Below are 18,696 nucleotides of genomic sequence, written 5' to 3'. Positions count from 1 at the left end.
TATTAATATTTATTTAACTAAGTACATTTTGTTCTCATGTAGAAGAATCCTTAAGGGGATTTTATTTTTCTTTTTATTTATATCCTCAGTACTTAACATAGGATCTGGTACATAGTTGGTTCTTAATAAATGCTTATTGAATTGAATTGGTAATCTAATCGGTTATATGCCATCACTTAGACAGCACAAACTATCATTAGGAGAAATATTATTGGACTCCATAGCAGAAGCATTTGTAGGATTATGGGAATGAGAAAACTTTTGTGCCCAAAATATTGGAGTACTCCTATTTCACTTTCCCTCTTCTTCCTCTCACCATTGTCTAGTTGTGCCAAGTGTCAGTTTGTAAAAGGTAGCCATTAATAATAAATATTATTATTTAATATTTTTAAAAGAGTCAACTATACTATGCTAAGTAGGCTGTTAGGGGTTTATTGAATGATTCATTTGCTTACGTTTTCAAAGGAGTTGTTCATTTTTCTTTCTCCTTAAAATCTAGCTTTGGTTTCTACTGTGTCCTCTTAGAGGTGTTCCTTGCCCTATCACAAGCTGTTTATGGAAAGGAACATCTTAAACTCATGATGTCTAAAATAGAACCCATTGCCTTTTCCTCAAAAGCCTTTCCTCTTCTTAATTTCCCTATTATTGTGGAGAAAATCACCATTCCATTACTCATGCAGGTTCCCAAGGTAGATGATGACATCCATTTCTCATTCTTACCCAATCACATCCAATTATTTTCGAAGTCCTGCCATTTCTGCCTTCACATCATCTCTTGTATATGCTTCCCTTTACTGACACAGCCAGGGCCCCATTGAAAGACTTCATTACCTCATGCTTAGATTATCCCAATAGCCTGGTGAGTATCCTGCCTGAAGTCTCTCCCCACTTCAATCAAAACTCAATTTGATTTAGTGGCCAAATTGATCTTCCTAACTTGCAAGTTTGACCATGTTATCTGCCTCTACCTCCCTATTCAATCACCTCCAGAGGTACCCTATTGCCTCTGGGATCAAATCTTCCCTTTGGCTTTTAAAGCCTCCCATAATCTGGTCTTTCTCTACCTTTCCAGGGTTCTCATTCCTTACATCCCTCCTTCCCATGCCTTATCCTTTGTGAGCCATGACACCGACTTCCATGCTATTTCTCACTCTAGACATTCCATCATATTCTAGGCATTTTCATTCACTGTCTACTTAGGAATCTCTCCCTCCTCATCTTCACCTTCTAGCTTCCCAGGCTTCCTTCACATTCCAGCTAAAACCCTACCTTCTTCAAGAAGCCTTTCCCTGTTTCTCTTAATTCTAATGTCTTAATCTCTATTAATTATATGGAAATTAAGGATCATATACATAACTGTTTGCATGTTGTCTCTCCCTATTAGATTGGAAGCCCTTTGAGAGAGGCTATCTTTAACCTTTCTTTGTAATCCAAGTACTTGCCACAGTATCTGGCATATTGTAGGTACTTGTTGACTAAATTAAGAGGAAGCTTAGTTGGTACAATTCAGATAAGCAGAGAGAGAAACAGAGACAGAAAAGGGGGGCAGAGAGAGAGAGAGAAAGAAACAGACAGAAACAGAGAGAGAAAAAGGAGGAGAAAGAGAGGAGGGGAAGAGAGAGAGAGAGGGAGAGAGAGAGAGAGAGAGAGAGAGAGAGAGAGAGAGAGAGAGAGAGAGAGAGAGAGAGAGAATAGGTATAATAATAAAAATAAAAAATAAATTTAATGAAGCTAAACATGTTTGGATCTTGTATTATATTTTTCACAGAAGGTACAGAAATGCCCATAATTACTTCACACGTCAGAGAGATGAGTGATTGTCCCAGAATTAGGAATGCATTGATCAACTCAGACTATGACCATTTTGAACTACACTGACATTCTAGAAATTAAAAGAATCCAAGTATTCCTAATCTAAAAATTCCAGAGTTCAGTCAAAGGGAAATACAAACAGATCTGAACATGGGCCAAAGACAAAAAACCAGAAAGCTGTTCTGAATGCCTGGAATGGGGTGAGGTAAAGTCTGTCTCACCAATCTGCAGGGAACTTTCCCTGCCTGACCCCTAGGCCCACAGTTGGCAGCCATGTAAAAATCAAAGATTTTAGCCCCCCCCACAAAGGGCAGCGATTATGGGTAGTAGTAAGGTGACTAAAGTTGCTGTACCCCAAACCCTAGACCAAGATATGGGAAGGCAGTGGCTGAGGTTGTAACCATGGAAAGGAAAGTCATGTGGCTTAATGAAGAGTACCCTTTAGGAGGAGCAGTAGAGATTCTTGTTTGAGCATGTAGGACTAAGAGCCAAAGCAGAGAAACCAAACCTAAATTTTACCCTTCACTAACTACACAAATTATTCAGATATTGTAAGTTTTATGGGATGAGCGTTTTTGCCTCTCTAAGAACTCTCAGATCCTTTCTAAGGGTATTTCAAACTATTAGGGCAGTAAGGCTATGTTGTTTTTATCTACTTGGGGATAGAAAGCTGGACTCACAGGAATGTGAGAGATTACCTTTCAAGCATCACAGATTTCTTTCCTTTCTAAGGAAACTTCACTGAGTACTCCTTAGAGTACTGCTATAAATCTTCATGTTCCTTGAATAGATTCCTAGAAAGGACTGACTCCTTAAAAAAACCAAATTTATTTCAGCTTTGAGGACATCCTAAAATACCATAATATACTAAGTACTATTATTATAATAAGTTCTAGAATGTTATAAGAAATAACCTTAAAACAATTTTGGAGTATATGCCCATGGGTTAGAAAATGGTCTTCAGACCATAAAGAATCAATTCTTTAGTAATCCAAAGTTTTTTTTTTTTTTTTTCCTTTCTAAGGTATCAAATCCTTAAGGTAGCATTATACATAAACAAAACAAAAAGTAGTACCACAAGGTTGGGGGTGGGAGGGTTACAACAGATCTCACCAGAATGTGAGGGTTTTACTCTAACAATTTTTAAGTACATTTCCCTTCAAAGAGGAGTTCAAACCCTTAGATTTGTGTTATAAGAGAGGAGGCCTGATTAGGTCTATGAGGAAATAAGTGGAACTTACTAGAGGGAAGCAAAATTTTATTCACTGTATATAAGCTATATTGACTCTTTTGTATTTTTCTGCAAATTTTCTATAGAGTGAATTAAATGTGGTATTCTTTCTAGGATGCATTACTATCCTGACTGCTTACATGGGAACTGGGGACCCTTTTACCCAAATCAGTGGAGATTTTAATATGAGCTACATTTTGAGACTCCCAAGGGAAAGACTGGATAAAGTCTAAAACCAGTTCTGTAACCACCAACCCAACCTCAGAACATCAGTCTTTCTGCTCTCTGGTATTTCTAAGAACATTGGTGGAATTACAGAGGAGACTGTTCCATTTACTGCCTTATCCCTCAGTAGAATGAACAATGGAGGGAGCTTTCAGCATAGTTTATGAATGCATTTCTCTCTGCCTCCTAGTTTCAAGCCACTCAAATGTCCTGCTCTTTTAAAAGTCACTCAAAATCCCTTTGTTGATAGGGAAAAATTGTTTGTTTGTTTTAACATTTTTACTACTTGACACTCCTGACCAAACACATACTTCTTGAAATGGCTTTTGATTTTAGCATTCTATCACTCTCCTCTGGTTCTCCTATTTTTTAACTATTCCTTCTTTTTTATAGGGTCCCTTTCCTCTCCCTGCCTCTTTCTCTCTAGGTGTCATAAAAATCAAGAACATGTAAGAGTGGAAGAGGAGAAAGATGATGCTGAAGCAAGAGGGAGCAAACAGATGAACAAGAAAAGTGTATAAGAATAGACAAAATATTATGGTAACTAAAGAAAAGCCTTTATTTCTTTGGCTAGATCTTCCATAACAGTCTTACAGAAAGATTTGGCCCAAAAATCTTACAGAGGGTGGCCTGGTAGAGCTGTGAGCTATCCCAATGATGAGTTCAGGGATCCAAATACATAGGCAATCCATTAAGTGTTATGAGTGACTCAAAGAGAAAGATCACTTTCAGATGAATGAAAGAAGGAAAAACTTCATGGAGGAGACAGTCTGTGTAACTGGGTCTTTAAGGATCTGTAGTATTTCAACAATCCAAGAAGGAGAGAGAATTCCAGGAGTTGGAAATGCATGGACACAAGGAAGGACAGGATGAGTTCTGGGAATGGGGAAAATCAACCTAATATGTGGTTAGGTTCCATAAAATATTCTAATAGTTTTGTTGTAAAATTTATTAAACTAAATCTTCAAACTTACGGATTAACAGCTCAATAATGAATATAAGCAAGATCATTAGAAGAATATAAAGAAACTTTAGCTTAAGGATTTCTGAAAACCTACAGAGCACCTGGATTTTTTGTATCCAAGTCTTTTTTCCTTCTCCTAGCATTGGAAAGAATGACTGGCAGTTTTTTCCTCAACATTTTGTTGTTGTTTTTCCTGACATGGACTCACAGTAGCTGAAACCAGAAAGATGAGCTGAACTTTTGATCCACGCTGGAGGGCCAACAAGGGATGACTGTCTGCCTTTTAATAAAGAGACAACAGCTGCACCTTCATTTCATCCTCCAGGGAAGGGAGAAACATTTGTCTCTGGTTATTGTTTGGCTTGCAGCCGGCCTGTGCAGACACCAGAGATGTAAAGCAGACAAGTTCCTCATGTCACTTTTTGGGGGATTTGCTTAGCATGACCCATATAGTCCTGGCTCTGGAATTCCTTTCCTGACCTGAGGAAGTATGGCCTTTTATACAAAATTCAACTTTCCATGGAGGAATGAAGTTGAATTTTAGCTCTGGATGATCCTTTTCAAGCATAACTCTCCAAACAAAAAAAGGAAGTCCAGAAGTTGAATTTGCAACAGAACTTACACAATGAAATTGGTGCATGGGAATTTATATAACTTTGCTCGATGAAATTCCTGACAGAAAAGTAAGGGGAAATAGCTCTAATCCTCCTTGTTATATATTTTGGCAGCTCTCAGCTACTCCCTTCCCCCTTTTCCTGTCCCTCCCCCCAAATCCATTTTTGCTCTTCTCTGGAAGGAACCCAAGTTACACAGACTGACAGCACAGTAATTGGGGTTTTAAATCCCTCTGACTTTGTTCACTTGGCCTTTGATCATTCTGATAATGGTGCCTATTTTCTGCTTTTACTGTCATAAAACAAAAAGAAGCACTTTAGAAGAATTGTTATGTGATTTTTTTGGGGGGTTGTTTTCAGATGTATTCTTGTGAGAAACTCAAAATAAAGCGATATTATATTTTTATTGTCCCTACCTTTTCCTCTCCTCTCTAAAGGAAAAAACACTTTGTAAATATTAAACTGAAATCTTATTTTCCTTTAAAAATGAAGACTAAAGGGTTTTAGTGGATTGTAAATTCCATAAGAGCCAACAGTGTAACATGGCAACCAACAAATCTAATGTGATCATAGGCTCCATTTAGGCTGCAGTCTATACCAAGCAAGTATTCTGAGGTCGGAAAACACCTGGAGAATTATGGTCAGTTTGGGGGTCACATGTTAGGAAGACTATTGACAAGTTACAGCATGTCCAGAAGAGGGTATGCAGGATGGTGAGGGAGGAAAATAACTTGCATTGAGCTAGGTCTTAAAAATGACCTCTGAAGTTCCTTCCAGATCTAAATCTGTGATACTAAGATTCTAAAGTTCAAAATTTCACAAATATCTTTCTATATCACAAACCTAAAAGATATGCAAGTTTTTAGATGAGAATCTTGGGCTGGATCTTGGTCTGGAGTAATGAAGGCCTGAAATAAAATGAAATTTCAGACACATTAATCTGATCCTGAGTCAATCATCTGACCCCTGGTTTTCTCAGTATTTTCAACTCAAAATAGAGGTGATAGTAGTACCTGATCTCATAGTTGCTGTGAATCTTACATTAGATAAAATCTATAAAGCACTTAGCACAATGCCTGATGAGTAGTAGGCTCTTAATAAATGTTTGCCATCATCATTTTTGTCTCCATACTTTGCCAAGGGTCACAAACCTAGTAAGTTTCAGAGATGGTATTTGAATCCCTTCCCTCTGACCTTAAATCTTCCCCCCCACAACATTTTTAATCAAATTTGATAGACAATTAAGGAAACTATATTTGTATCAGAGAAAAGACAAGAGAAGAGAAAAGACTTAAATTGAGAGTTTTATCAGAAGTATAAAGGGCTACCATATGGAAGAGCATGTTGCAGTAGAAAGAACATTTAATCCTAAATCAGGGTACAGGTTGAAATTATAGCTATACTTTACTAGCTAGGTAAGATGATTTCTTCACTTTTTTTTTTTTTTTTTTTTTTTTAATATTAAGGAGCACACAACCTTTCTGAGCCTCAACTTTATGTGTGAAATAACAATGAATTAACAATGAAGTTATTCTCTGAAGTACCACTTCATGGGTCTGAGATTGGCTAAGATGACAGGAAAAGATAATGATAAATTCTGGAGGGGATAAGCACTAATACATTGTGGGTGGAGTTATGAACTGATCCAACCGTCCTGGAGACCAATTTTGAACTATGCCCAAAGGGCTTTCAAACTGTGCATACTCTTTGACCCAGCAATGTCTCTAACTGGATCTGTATCCCAAAGAGACCTTAAAGGAGCAAAAGGGACCCACATGTGCAAAAATGTTTATGGTAGCCCTTTTTGTAGTGGCAAGAAACTGGAAACTGAGTGGATTCCTATCAGTTGGAGAATGGCTGTGAATGTTATGGAATATTATTGTTCTAAAAGAAATAATGAGCAGGATGATTTCAGAGAGGCCTGGAGAGACTTACATGAACTGATGTTAAGTGAAGTGAGTAGAACCAAGAGAACATTGTACTAAGAGAACAGCAACAACAAAATTATGTGATAATCAACTGTGATGGACGTGGCTCTCTTCAACAATGAGGTGATTCAGTCCAATTCCAATATACTTGTGATGGAGAGAGTCATATGCATCCAGAGAGGACGGTGGGGATTAAATATGGATCACAACACAGTATTTTCACTTTTGTTATTATTGTTGTTTGCTTGCTTTTTTTTTTTTTTATCATTTCCCCCCTTTTGATCTGATTTTTGTTGTGCAGCATGATAAATGTGGAAACATGTTTAGAAGAATTGCATGTTTAATCTATATTGGATTACTTGTCTAGAGGTGGGGGGAAGGTGGAGAAAGAGGATGAAAAATATGAAACAAGATTTTTGTGAGTAAATGCTGAAAATTATCTTTGCATGTATTTTGAAAAATAAAAAGCTATTATAAAAAAAAAAGAAAGAAAATCTCAAAAAGTAAACCCCAATGGTGTTGTTACTGTGAAGAAGCTTTTTATAAACCTTAAAAGGGTATAATTATTAAGAAGGATTAGGCTTATCGTGCACTGCTACAGAGAACAAGACTAGGACCAGTGGGTAAAAGTTGTAGAAAAGCAAATTTGGCTCAATGTTGACAAGAACTAGTTTAAAGCAATTAGAGCTATTCAAGAAAGGATTTGGCTGTCTCATTAAGTGTGGTTGTTGTTCAGTCGGATCTAACTCTTTATGACCCTGTATGGGGTTTTCTTGGCAAAGATACTTGAATGGTTTGCCATTTCCTTTCTGGTGGATTGCATCAGACAAAGGTTAAGGACCCCGGGTGTTTAAGATGAGATTTGAACTCCAGTTTATCCTGACTTGAGGCCCAATATTCTGTCCACTTAGCCATCTAACTGCTTCGCTAAAAAAACTTCCTCAACTCAACCTTTCAGAAGCTTTATTTTTCTTCTAGACTCAGCTGAAGTTCCACTTCCTTCCAGTTCCTCTCCAATTACTCTCATTCCTTATTGCTCTCCCTTCATTCAAATTACCTGGCAATTCTGTGGCTTCTGTTTATTGTCTTCTCCTTGGATGCTCCTTGAGATCCAACATAATGTCTAACATGGTCCTTTGCACATAAAGAACACTTACTCAATGTTTGCTGATTTTAATTTGTTCAAACAGAGACTGGATGAGCACTTGTTAACATTTTCTCTAGAATTTTTCCTCATAATTCTTTTTGGTGTTTTTTTTCCCCTTTGATGTGTCTTTAAAATAAAATCAATAGTATTTTATTTTTCCAATTACATGTAGTTTTCAACATTCAATCTTTGTAAGAGTTTGAGTTCCAATTTTTTTTTTTCTCTCTCCCTCCTTTACTTTCCTTTCCCCCAAACAGCAAGCAATGTGATATAGGTCATTCAAGTATAATTATTTTAAACCTATTTCCATGTTAGTCATTTTTTGAAAGAAAAATCAAAACAAAGAAAAAATCACAAGAGAAAAAGTAAACTAAAAAAAAAAAAAAGGTGAAAATAGTATGCTTTGATCTGCATTCAGTCTTCATAGTTCTCTATCTGGATGCAGATGATACTCTCCATCCCAAGTCTATTGGAATTGTCTTGGATCAATGCATTGCTGTGAAGAACCAAGTCTATCTGAGTTGATCATCACATAATCTTGTGATAATGCTTACAATGTTTTGGTTCTGCTCATTTCATTCAACATCAGTTCATATAAGTCTTTCTAGGATTTTTAAAATCAGCCTACTCATCATTTCTTATAGAACAATAATATTCCATTACTTTCTTACATTACTTATTCAGCCATTTCCCAGTTAATGGGTATACACTTATTTTTCAATTCCTTGCCACAACAAAAAGAGTTGCTACAAACATTTTTGCACATATGGGTCCTTTTCCTTCTTTTATGATCTCTTTTGGATACAGACCTAGGGCTATTGCCTCATGGCCATGTTATCAATCTTTCAGGGCAATACCAGCAAGGCCAAATGCTTCAACCCATTTTCAGCTCTGTGACTAAATAGTGTATTAGCTTTCACTCCATTGGTTTACATAAAGGCTGTTCAGGCAGCTGTGTAAGATTTTGTGATTTACTCACTACTCCTGTGGAAAGTCCCTAGCTCTTAGCCCTACCTGAATTAAGATGAATGAAATTCTTTCCTTACCACCACTCACACATGATCAGAATCTCTCTTGAGTCTTTCTGGAACTAGCAATAAAAAGTTAGTTCTACATTCATTCACTTAAGAAGACCCTACCAAAGGAGGGAAACTTGTATTTGGCAGGCACTAAGGTGGGTTTTGACAAAAGCTGCCACTTAAGTTTTCTAGCATGAACAAAATGTTGTTTGCCTTGGAGAACCTTCACTCACTCCCAAAAATTGCAAAGCAAAAAGAGTGCATAGAAGGATGGGAAATATCAATGCAGTCACACACAGCTCTCCCAGCTATCTGTAATATTAAGCAGATTTATATTTACTGACCTTTTGATTAGACTTTGTGGAAAATAAAAACTTCAGAATCTTTTCTTTTTCTCTGCTTTCACAATCCCAGACAGGTTGGCTTTTAAGATTACAGTAATAAAGATAAACAAGAAAAGAAAAAAAGTATTTTTCTTGGTTTGTGGAAATTTCTGATGTTGAAAATTAATTAGAGACTAAATTTGTAACTGAAATGTAATATCTTTACTGTAAATTTCCAAATGATAGTTTATAGGTTTTTGTAACTGTTAAAAACATCTTGGTATATTTTTGGAAGTTTATAGCTAGGATTAAGATTGTATACAAGCAGCAGATGCCTCTATTATTCTCTCTTCCCTTTCTTTCCCAGAGGGTGATAGATGCATTATACTAGTGAAAAGTAGATTTCACATGCAAAAGAATGAGCAGAACTGAAATTAGTTTGAAATGATTCAAAAGTATTTAATTGTTTAGATAGTTTAGTAGCAAAGTCACCTAAATTGAAATAGATTGTGCAATTTGAAAAGTAAAAGTTTAAGAACTAATGGTGTATTATATAAGGAAATCTGTATAGGAAAAATTTAGTGGCATGTCAGAGTAGATAATGTGATTAAAATAAGATGAGATGAACATACCAAAAGTAGCAAGAGTAAAATGAAGTGTAAATCACAATGTTGAAAGATGCAGTTTGTAGGGATTTAATCAAGGTGGAGAAAGTGCAATAGAAAAGGTTTAAACAAGTAAAGATACTAAGAGAATGAGTGAAATTTTTTTTTAAATAAATGACAGCTTTTTATTTTTAAAATACATGCAAAGATAGTTTTCAGTATTCACCTTGCAAAATCTTGTGTTCCAAATGTTTTCTCCCTCCTTTCCCCTCCTCTTTCCCTTAGACAGCAAATAATCCAATATATGTTAAACATGTGCTATTTTTCCATACAGATTTCCATAATTATCATGCTATACCCCCCCAAAAAAAATCATATCAAAAAGGAAAAAAATGAGAAAGAAAATAAAAAGCATGGAAAAAACAACCAAAAAAGGGTGAAACAACTATGTTGTGATTTACATTCAATCCTCTGGATGCAGATGGCTCTCTCCATCACAAGTCTATTGGAATTGGCCTGAATCACTTCATTGTTGGAAAGAGTCATGTCCATCAGAATTGATCATCACATAATCTTGTTGCTGTGTATAATTCCTCCTGGTTTTACTCACTTCACTTAGTATCATTTCATGTAAGTCTCTTCAGGCCTTTCTAAAATCATTCTGCTGATCTTTTCTCATAGAACGATACTATTCCATCCTCAGCATTTTTATACATTAACAACACAATCCAACAGCAAGAGATACAAAGAGACATTCCATTCAAAATAACGGTCGATAGTATAAAATATTTGGGAATATATCTACCAAAGGAGAGTCAGGAATTATATGAGCAAAATTACAAAACACTTGCCACAAAAATAAAGTCAGATTTAAATAATTGGAAAGACATTCAGTGCTCTTGGATAGGCCGAGCGAATATAATTAAGATGACAATACTCCCTAAACTAATCTATTTATTTAGTGCTATACCAATCAGACTTCCAAGAAACTATTTAAATAACCTAGAAAAAATAACAACAGAATTAATATGGAACAACAAAAGGTCGAGAATCTCAAGGGAAGTAATAAAAAAAAAATTAAGTGAAGGTGGTCTAGCTGTACCTGATCTAGAACTATATTAGAAAGCAACAGTCACCAAAACCATTTGGTATTGGCTAAGAAATAGACTAGTTGATCAGTGGCATAGGTTAGGTTCACAGGGCAAGATAGTGAATAAAAATAGCAATCTAGTGTTTGACAAACCCAAAGATCCCAAATTTTGGGATAAGAATTCATTATATGACAAAAACTGCTGAGAAAACTGGAAATTTGTATGGCAGAAACTAGGCATGGACCCACATTTAACACCACATACTAAGATTAGATCAAAATGGGTCCAAGATTTAGGCATAAAGAACGAGATCATAAATAAATTGGAGGAACATGGGATGATTTACCTCTCAGACTTGTGGAGGAGGAAGGAGTTTGTGTCCAAAGGAGAACTAGAGACCATTATTGATCACAAAATAGAAAATTTTGATTACACCAAATTAAAAAGTTTCTGCACAAACAAAACTAATGCAAACAAGATTAGAAGGGAAGTAACAAATTGGGAAAACATTTTTACAGTTAAAGGTTCTGATAAAGGCCTCATCTCCAAAATATACAGAGAATTGACTTTAATTTATAAGAAATCAAGCCATTCTCCAATTGATAAATTGTCAAAGGATATGAACAGACAATTTTCAGATGATGAAATTAAAACTATTTCCACTCATATGAAAGAGTGTTCCAAATCACTATTGATTAGAGAAATGCAAATTAAGACAACTCTGAGATATCATTACACGCTTGTCAGATTGGCTAAGATGACAGGAACAAATAACGATGAATGTTGGAGGGGCTGTGGGAAAACTGGGACACTGATGCATTGTTGGTGGAGTTGTGAAAGAATCCAACCATTCTGGAGAGCAATCTGGAATTATGCCCAAAAAGTTATCAAACTGTGCATATCCTTTGACCCAGCAGTGCTACTACTGGGATTATATCCCAAGGAAATATTAAAGAAGGGAAAGGGACCTGTATGTGCCAAAATGTTTGTGGCAGCCCTTTTCATAGTGGCTAGAAGCTGGAAGTTGAATGGATGCCCATCAATTGGAGAATGGTTGGGTAAATTATGGTATATGAATGTTATGGAATATTATTGTTCTGTAAGAAATGACCAACAGGAGAAATACAGAGAGGCTTGGAGAGACTTACATCAATTGATGCTAAGTGAAACAAGCAGAACCAGAAGATCATTATAACACTTCAACAATGATACTATTCGAGGATGTATGCTGATGGAAGTGGATATCTTCAACATAGAGAAGAGCTAATCCAATTCCAATTGATCAATGATGGACAGAATCAGCTACATCCAGAAAAGGAACACTGGGAAATGAGTGTAAACTGTTATTTTTACCTTCTGAATCCAATTCTTCCTGTGCAACAAGAAATTCAGTTCTACACACATATATTGTATCTAGAATATACTGTAATATATTTACTGTAATATATATATTTGGTAAATATTATTAACTTTTTAAGTTTTTGTACAAACAAAACCAATGTAGACAAGATTAGAAGGGAAGCAGAAAAGTGGGGAAAAACTTTTTACATTCAAAGGTTCTAATAATGGCTTCATTTCCAAAATATATAGAGAAATTACTCTAATTTATAAGAATATAGGCCATTCTCTAATTGATAAATGGTCAAAAGATATGAACAGACAATTTTCAGGTGAAAAAATTAATAACATTCCTAATCATATAAAATAAATGCTCTTAATCACTTGATTGGAGAAATGCAAATTAAGAAAACTCAGGTACTATTATACATCTCTCAGATAGGCTAAGACGATAGGAAAAGATAATTATAAATGTTGAAGGTGATGTGAGAAAATTGGAATATTAATACATTGCTGGAACATTATAACATGGTCTCATTTAAAGTGAGATGTGTTCTCCTATTAATTGTGGTGAATCAGAATTTAATGAAAAATACACTTAATATTTGACATTAAGATTACATGCTTAGAAACTGCATGGCTCAGGAATATCTGAGTTTAAATCCAGTCTCAGGCACTTAGCTATGTGACCTTGAGCAAGCCACTTCACTTCTGTTTGCCTCAGTTTCCTCATCTATAAAATGAGATAGTCATAGAAGCTACCTCCCAGGGTTGGAGTGAAGATCAAATCACATAGTATTTATAAAGCAATTGGCACAATGCCTGGCAAATAGTAAGCACTCTAAAGATGTTAGATATTATTATTATTACTCACATGAGTATGCTTTCTTGATATATAGAACATTGCCTTAATATATAGAATATGCCCTCAAAATTTTTTTTTATCTGTAAGGATAGCAGTGCAGTGATTATCCCAATTCACTTAAAAGTAATTCCATAATGAGATAAGAACTCCACTTCATCAGAATGAAGTTTGAATTAGCCTTAACCACTTCCTTGGGACAATCTAAAACATTTTACTTACAAGTGACAAGAAGATTGTTTTGATTGGGAGAGGAAATTGGTCATACTCTGAAGAACTTGACTGAAAGAAAGGATTTGAGGGTCTGGCAGTCAAGAGGAAGGAGCAAAGACATCAGAAATTGAGTACAGAAAAAATCAGCAGTAGCAGTAGAGGCAATTGACAGAAAAGGTAGGATTGTAGGACTAAGAAAAGCCTAAAAAAAAGTCTGATCTTTTCCCAACTTCCCCTCTTGGTATCTATTAATAGACACAGTAGTGTTCTCGGCAGCTTTTTTTACCTACATAATTCTGGTAAACTGAATTTTGCTTTAACCACAAAGAAGTCAAAGTATGACTGAAGATAAGCATAAATATAAATTCAGACTTTTATTTAAATGTTAGGAATTTTCCTAACTGGAAACTCAGAACAGTTGTGATTGTACTTCTACATAAAAGAATGGAGAAAACAAAGGGACCAAGGAGTCATTATATTACTCCTAGTCTTAATTATTATAGCATGTGTTTTAGTAGCATATCTCTCCCTAGACAGCCCAGTAAATCCATGCTCTTGGAGACTCTCACCACATTAATGCTAGACTTAGTATGGACACTTGATTGGCTTTGGCTTTAACCCTACTACATAGCTAGGAACTCTCTAGCTCAAGAGATTCACAAACCTTCCCTTCCCTGGTATAAAGGATTATAGGCATGTGCCATTGTCAGATTTAATCTACTGTTTTTTAACAAGGTATTATGAACTTCAAGATAAGGGTTTCTTCCACCAAGTCCTGATGAATCCTATATAGCAAATTTGTCTCCTTGAATTAATGCGCCTTCCAATCATTCTGGTTTCCCAAGTCTTGGCCCACCAATCTTATTTCCTAATAGGCAAACTTCATGCCCCTTCTAATGTATCATATTCCTACTCTGATCAACTCTGCCTTCTCAGATCATTTAACCTGCCTAATCCTTTCTTAGATCACTCCACTATGACTTAGCATTCCCTTTCTATTCTTAACAAATTCCCTTACATTCTTGAATACATCTTCTGTTTCCTTATTATAACTGAAAATTGGTTTTCCTATAGAACTCTTTCCATAGAAACAACTTTTTTCTTCACTGACTTAGAAGATTAATTGCTGTTATTTTAAGTTAATTTATATTTTTTTAACCTCATTGTCATTTATCCACCATTTCTTTACCACCATATTCCTCAATAATCTTTCCTCCTTTTAAAGTCCTAGAATCACAGGATCACAGAATTTCAGTTTGTTGGGAAGTACCTCAATAGGCATCTAGTTTAATCCACTCCCTGAAAAATAATTCTCCATGTTATCATATCTGACTAGTGGTCATTCATCAACCAGCCTTTGCTCATAAACTTTTAATGAAGGGGACCCCACTACCATCAAATATATCTCCTACTCCACATTTGCCTAGCTCTAGTTAGGAATTTTTTCCTTAACTCAAGCCTAAAATTTTCTCTTTGCAACTCTTTCCACTCATTAGTTGTGCTCCCTAGGGACAAATAATAGAAGTCCAGTTCCCCTTCATATAACAGCCTTTCAAGTAGCTGGAGATGATTCCATTGAAATTTTCTTGTCTTCAGGCTAAACATTCCTAGTCACTTTTATTGAAACTTATATAGCATAAACTTGGGGACATATAAGTATATTTTTTCAATGATAATAAAATTTATCCATCCTGATTGCCTTTTCCTGGATAGTTTTCAGCTTATCAATGTCCTTTTTCAAATATAGTGCCCAGGGGCAGCTAGGTGATGCAATGGATAGAGCACCAGTCCTGAAGTCAGGAGGACCTGAGTTCAAATTTGGCCTAGGACATTTAACACTTCCTGTGTGACCCTGGGCAAGTCACTAATTGCCTCAGAAAAAAAAAAAAAAAAAAATTAGTGCCCAGAACTGAATACAGCACTTCAAATGTGACCTGAACATAGCAGAGTATATGAAAGGACCTTTACTTCCCCATATTAGCTTTCGTGGATACCACATTAAATTGTTGATTCATCCTGCACTTGTAATATAACAACATCCCCCATGTCTTTTTAAAGATATACTTATATGTACCCATGATTCACTCATTTTGCAACAATAAAATTATATTATTTGAACTCAACTGTAAGAATGAACATTTATTAACTTTAAATTTAATCTCTGATATTTCCATGTGCTCTCCCAATTCATCTATTTTTATTCACTTCAACCTCAACTCCCTGGATAATCTGTTGTTTTCCATCTCCCTGTTGGAGACCTTTTCTGTCTTTGAGGATTCTTTAAGTTTTCTTCAACTCTGCACTTACCTGTCAGATTTTTTTTGTTTTACTTTAGTACCCTGGGATGTAGTTCATCCAGATCTAGTTATCTGAACTCATTGAAGTAATTTAGTGCTCTCTTACCATTTCCTTACTAACATTGAGTTTTAAACCCTGGCTAATTGTTTTTATTTTTCCTTTCTGAAAATGGTTGTCCTTGGTAGGGGGGAAAAACAGGTAAGATAAAGTTGAATTATTCTACCTTTTCTCTATCATCTGTATTTATGCCAAGCAAGGATCCTATTGCTTTCTTGGTCTTTTTACTGCATTGGAGGCAGTAGGGGAATAGAAAGGAAGCCTTTTTATTGTCTGTAGCATTTATCTCAAGCTTCCGCTCCTTTTGGGCTTTAACTTTCCTGTTATTCTTACAGAACCTTCATAATCTTTCATGTTTTACTTTCTTTATGTGCTCTGGTTTTCTGTTTTTTTTAATATGTTCTTTTAAAATCATTGATGAAATCACTATATAGTCATATGTCTAGATTATTTATTACTCATATTGTGTAAACATCTGAGTCCATGAATAAAATTTTACTGCCCTACCTATCACTGTTTCTTGTGGTGCCTACTTCAGTTACTCTTCTATCACCTATTATCCTCTTTAAAAATATCTAATTTGTTGTCTGTACCTGATTTAATATATTTGAATACTTTTTTTTCTTTCTCCCTCTCTTTTTTAAAAATTAAAGCTTTTTATTTTTCAAAACATATGCATGGATAATTTTACGATATTGCAATTTTCCTCCTGTTCTCTTACCCCCTCTTCTAGATGTCAAGTAGTCCAATATGTGTTAAACATGATAGAAATATGTTAAATCCAATATATGCATACATATTTATACAATTGTCTTATTGCACAAGAAAAATCAAATCAAACTGGAAAAAATGACAAAGAAAATAACAACAAATAACAACAAAAAGAGTGAAAATGCCATTTTGTGAACCACACTCAGTTCCTATAGTCCTCTCTTCAGGTGTAGATGGCTCTCTTCATCACAAGATCATTGGAACTTCTCTCCTTTTTTAATTTTTTAAGTCCCTTAAATTCATTAATCACTTTTTCAGGACATATTGTTTCTCACCTTTGTGAGATATACTTTGTCACTAACCAATAATTCATCATTCCTAGAGATGTGGTACAATAGGATGATAGAGATGGAAACAAAAAAAAACTGGGTTCAAACCTCTGTTATTTGATAGCTTTGTGACCATAGAAAAATCCTTTGACCTCTCTCAGCCTCAAATTTTGCATCTGTAAAATTGGAATAATCTATAGTATATATCATACAGAGTTATTGTAAGGTTCAAATGAGATAAGTTACACAAAACATTTTGCAAATATCAATGTCAGTTTTTATTTTATACCATTGTTAAAAAAAACCAAATCTCATCTTCTTCCTATAGTCTACTTTATTTTCCTAAGTTTTTACCTTAATTAATAGCAATGATGAAGATACTAAATATATATATCCCTAAATCCTGCAATTTCCATTTGAGAATTTTGAAATTCTTAGAATTCTTTCTAAGTTCCTTCTGGCAATAATTTGCCCCTACTTAAAACATCACAATAGGCAGTGAGTAGCAATTCTCAGATTTGAGAAATCTTGGTCTTCTCTCAGTCATATTTTAGATGTATGGTACAGTTTTTCCTAGTGTGGAAGGTAATCTTCCTTGAAGATGGGGAAAGGAATGGAAGGGACATAAGATCCTCTGAGGAAGAAATAGGCTGAGAGTATAAGATATTATTGAGTAAGACCCACATAAATATATATTTTTCAATGAAAATAGAATTAGAATCAGAATCAATAAAAGTAAGATAAACATGGTAAATTTGTTATTGTTGACAATTAATACAATTTAGTGATTATCTAAATCATATATGCTAATGAGGTAAAATTTGAGTTGGTGCATCTTATACCTAGATATGAGTGAGACCTTTCTTAAGGTCCACTGATTGGTGAAGGATCATGAAACAGATGAATTATACTATTGAATCACTTCCTATGTTTAAATGAAGAACATAAAATCAAAGTTAAATAATTTTTGTGTAGAATGAAATATACCCTAACATTTCCTATATTTCTCAATATCACTCATTTTAGTAAGTCCAGTAAAATAAACTGAGTTTTACAAACCTCAACATAGAGTGGCAGATCTATGTTTTCTTTCATAACATGACTTCTATGGAAATGTTTTGCATAACTTCACATGTGATTTCTTAATTAGGGCTAGGGATGAAGGTAAGGAAGAGAATCTGGAACTCAAAAAATTTAAAAACAAGTATAAAAATTTTGTTTTCAACTGTAAGTGGGGAAAAATATTAAATAAATAAAAATTTTAAAAGACACTAAAAAAAGTCTCAACAAACTTCAAGTAAAAAAATTGAAGCAACTTGAGAAAAATTAAAAGTAACCTACTGAAATTTCAATAGTTATATTTAAATTTAACTTAAAAAAAACATTTTAATGTCTCTTGATTTTTTAAAAAAAGGAAATAATATCCTTTCACAATGCAGAAGTACATACATGCTTTGAAAAGAAAATCCCTGAGCATCTAAAAGCAGTACAAGCAAAGAAAACAGAGAAAATTTAAGTAGTAGAAATAGAAAAACATAAAATAAAAAGTGCAGATCTAATGCTCTACTCACAGTACCACTTAACTTCCTCTACCTTTTCTCTGAAGATCTTATTATTAGAGATAAGTAGAGCCCTCTGGTTTATTAAGCAAAACAATGGAGATTTTATCATTTGTAACATATCATTTATGCAAAATGAGATTTTCTACTGTTGCTGTTATAAAGACCAAATGTCAATCTCAATTACTGATAGAAAAAAATTATAAGCAATAACATTATCAATTATACTGATTTTGGGAAAGCTTTACAGTTGAAATTCACCCATCATCATCATCATCATCATCATCATCATATAATATGCTTATTGTGATTTTCATTTTATGTGTGAAAATTATAAATTATTTCTACCAATATATATTGCATTAATTTA

This window comes from Sminthopsis crassicaudata, chromosome 1, assembly GCF_048593235.1.
Source record: "Sminthopsis crassicaudata isolate SCR6 chromosome 1, ASM4859323v1, whole genome shotgun sequence".
Lineage (NCBI taxonomy): Eukaryota > Metazoa > Chordata > Mammalia > Dasyuromorphia > Dasyuridae > Sminthopsis > Sminthopsis crassicaudata.
Note: the sequence above shows the minus strand (reverse complement) of the source record.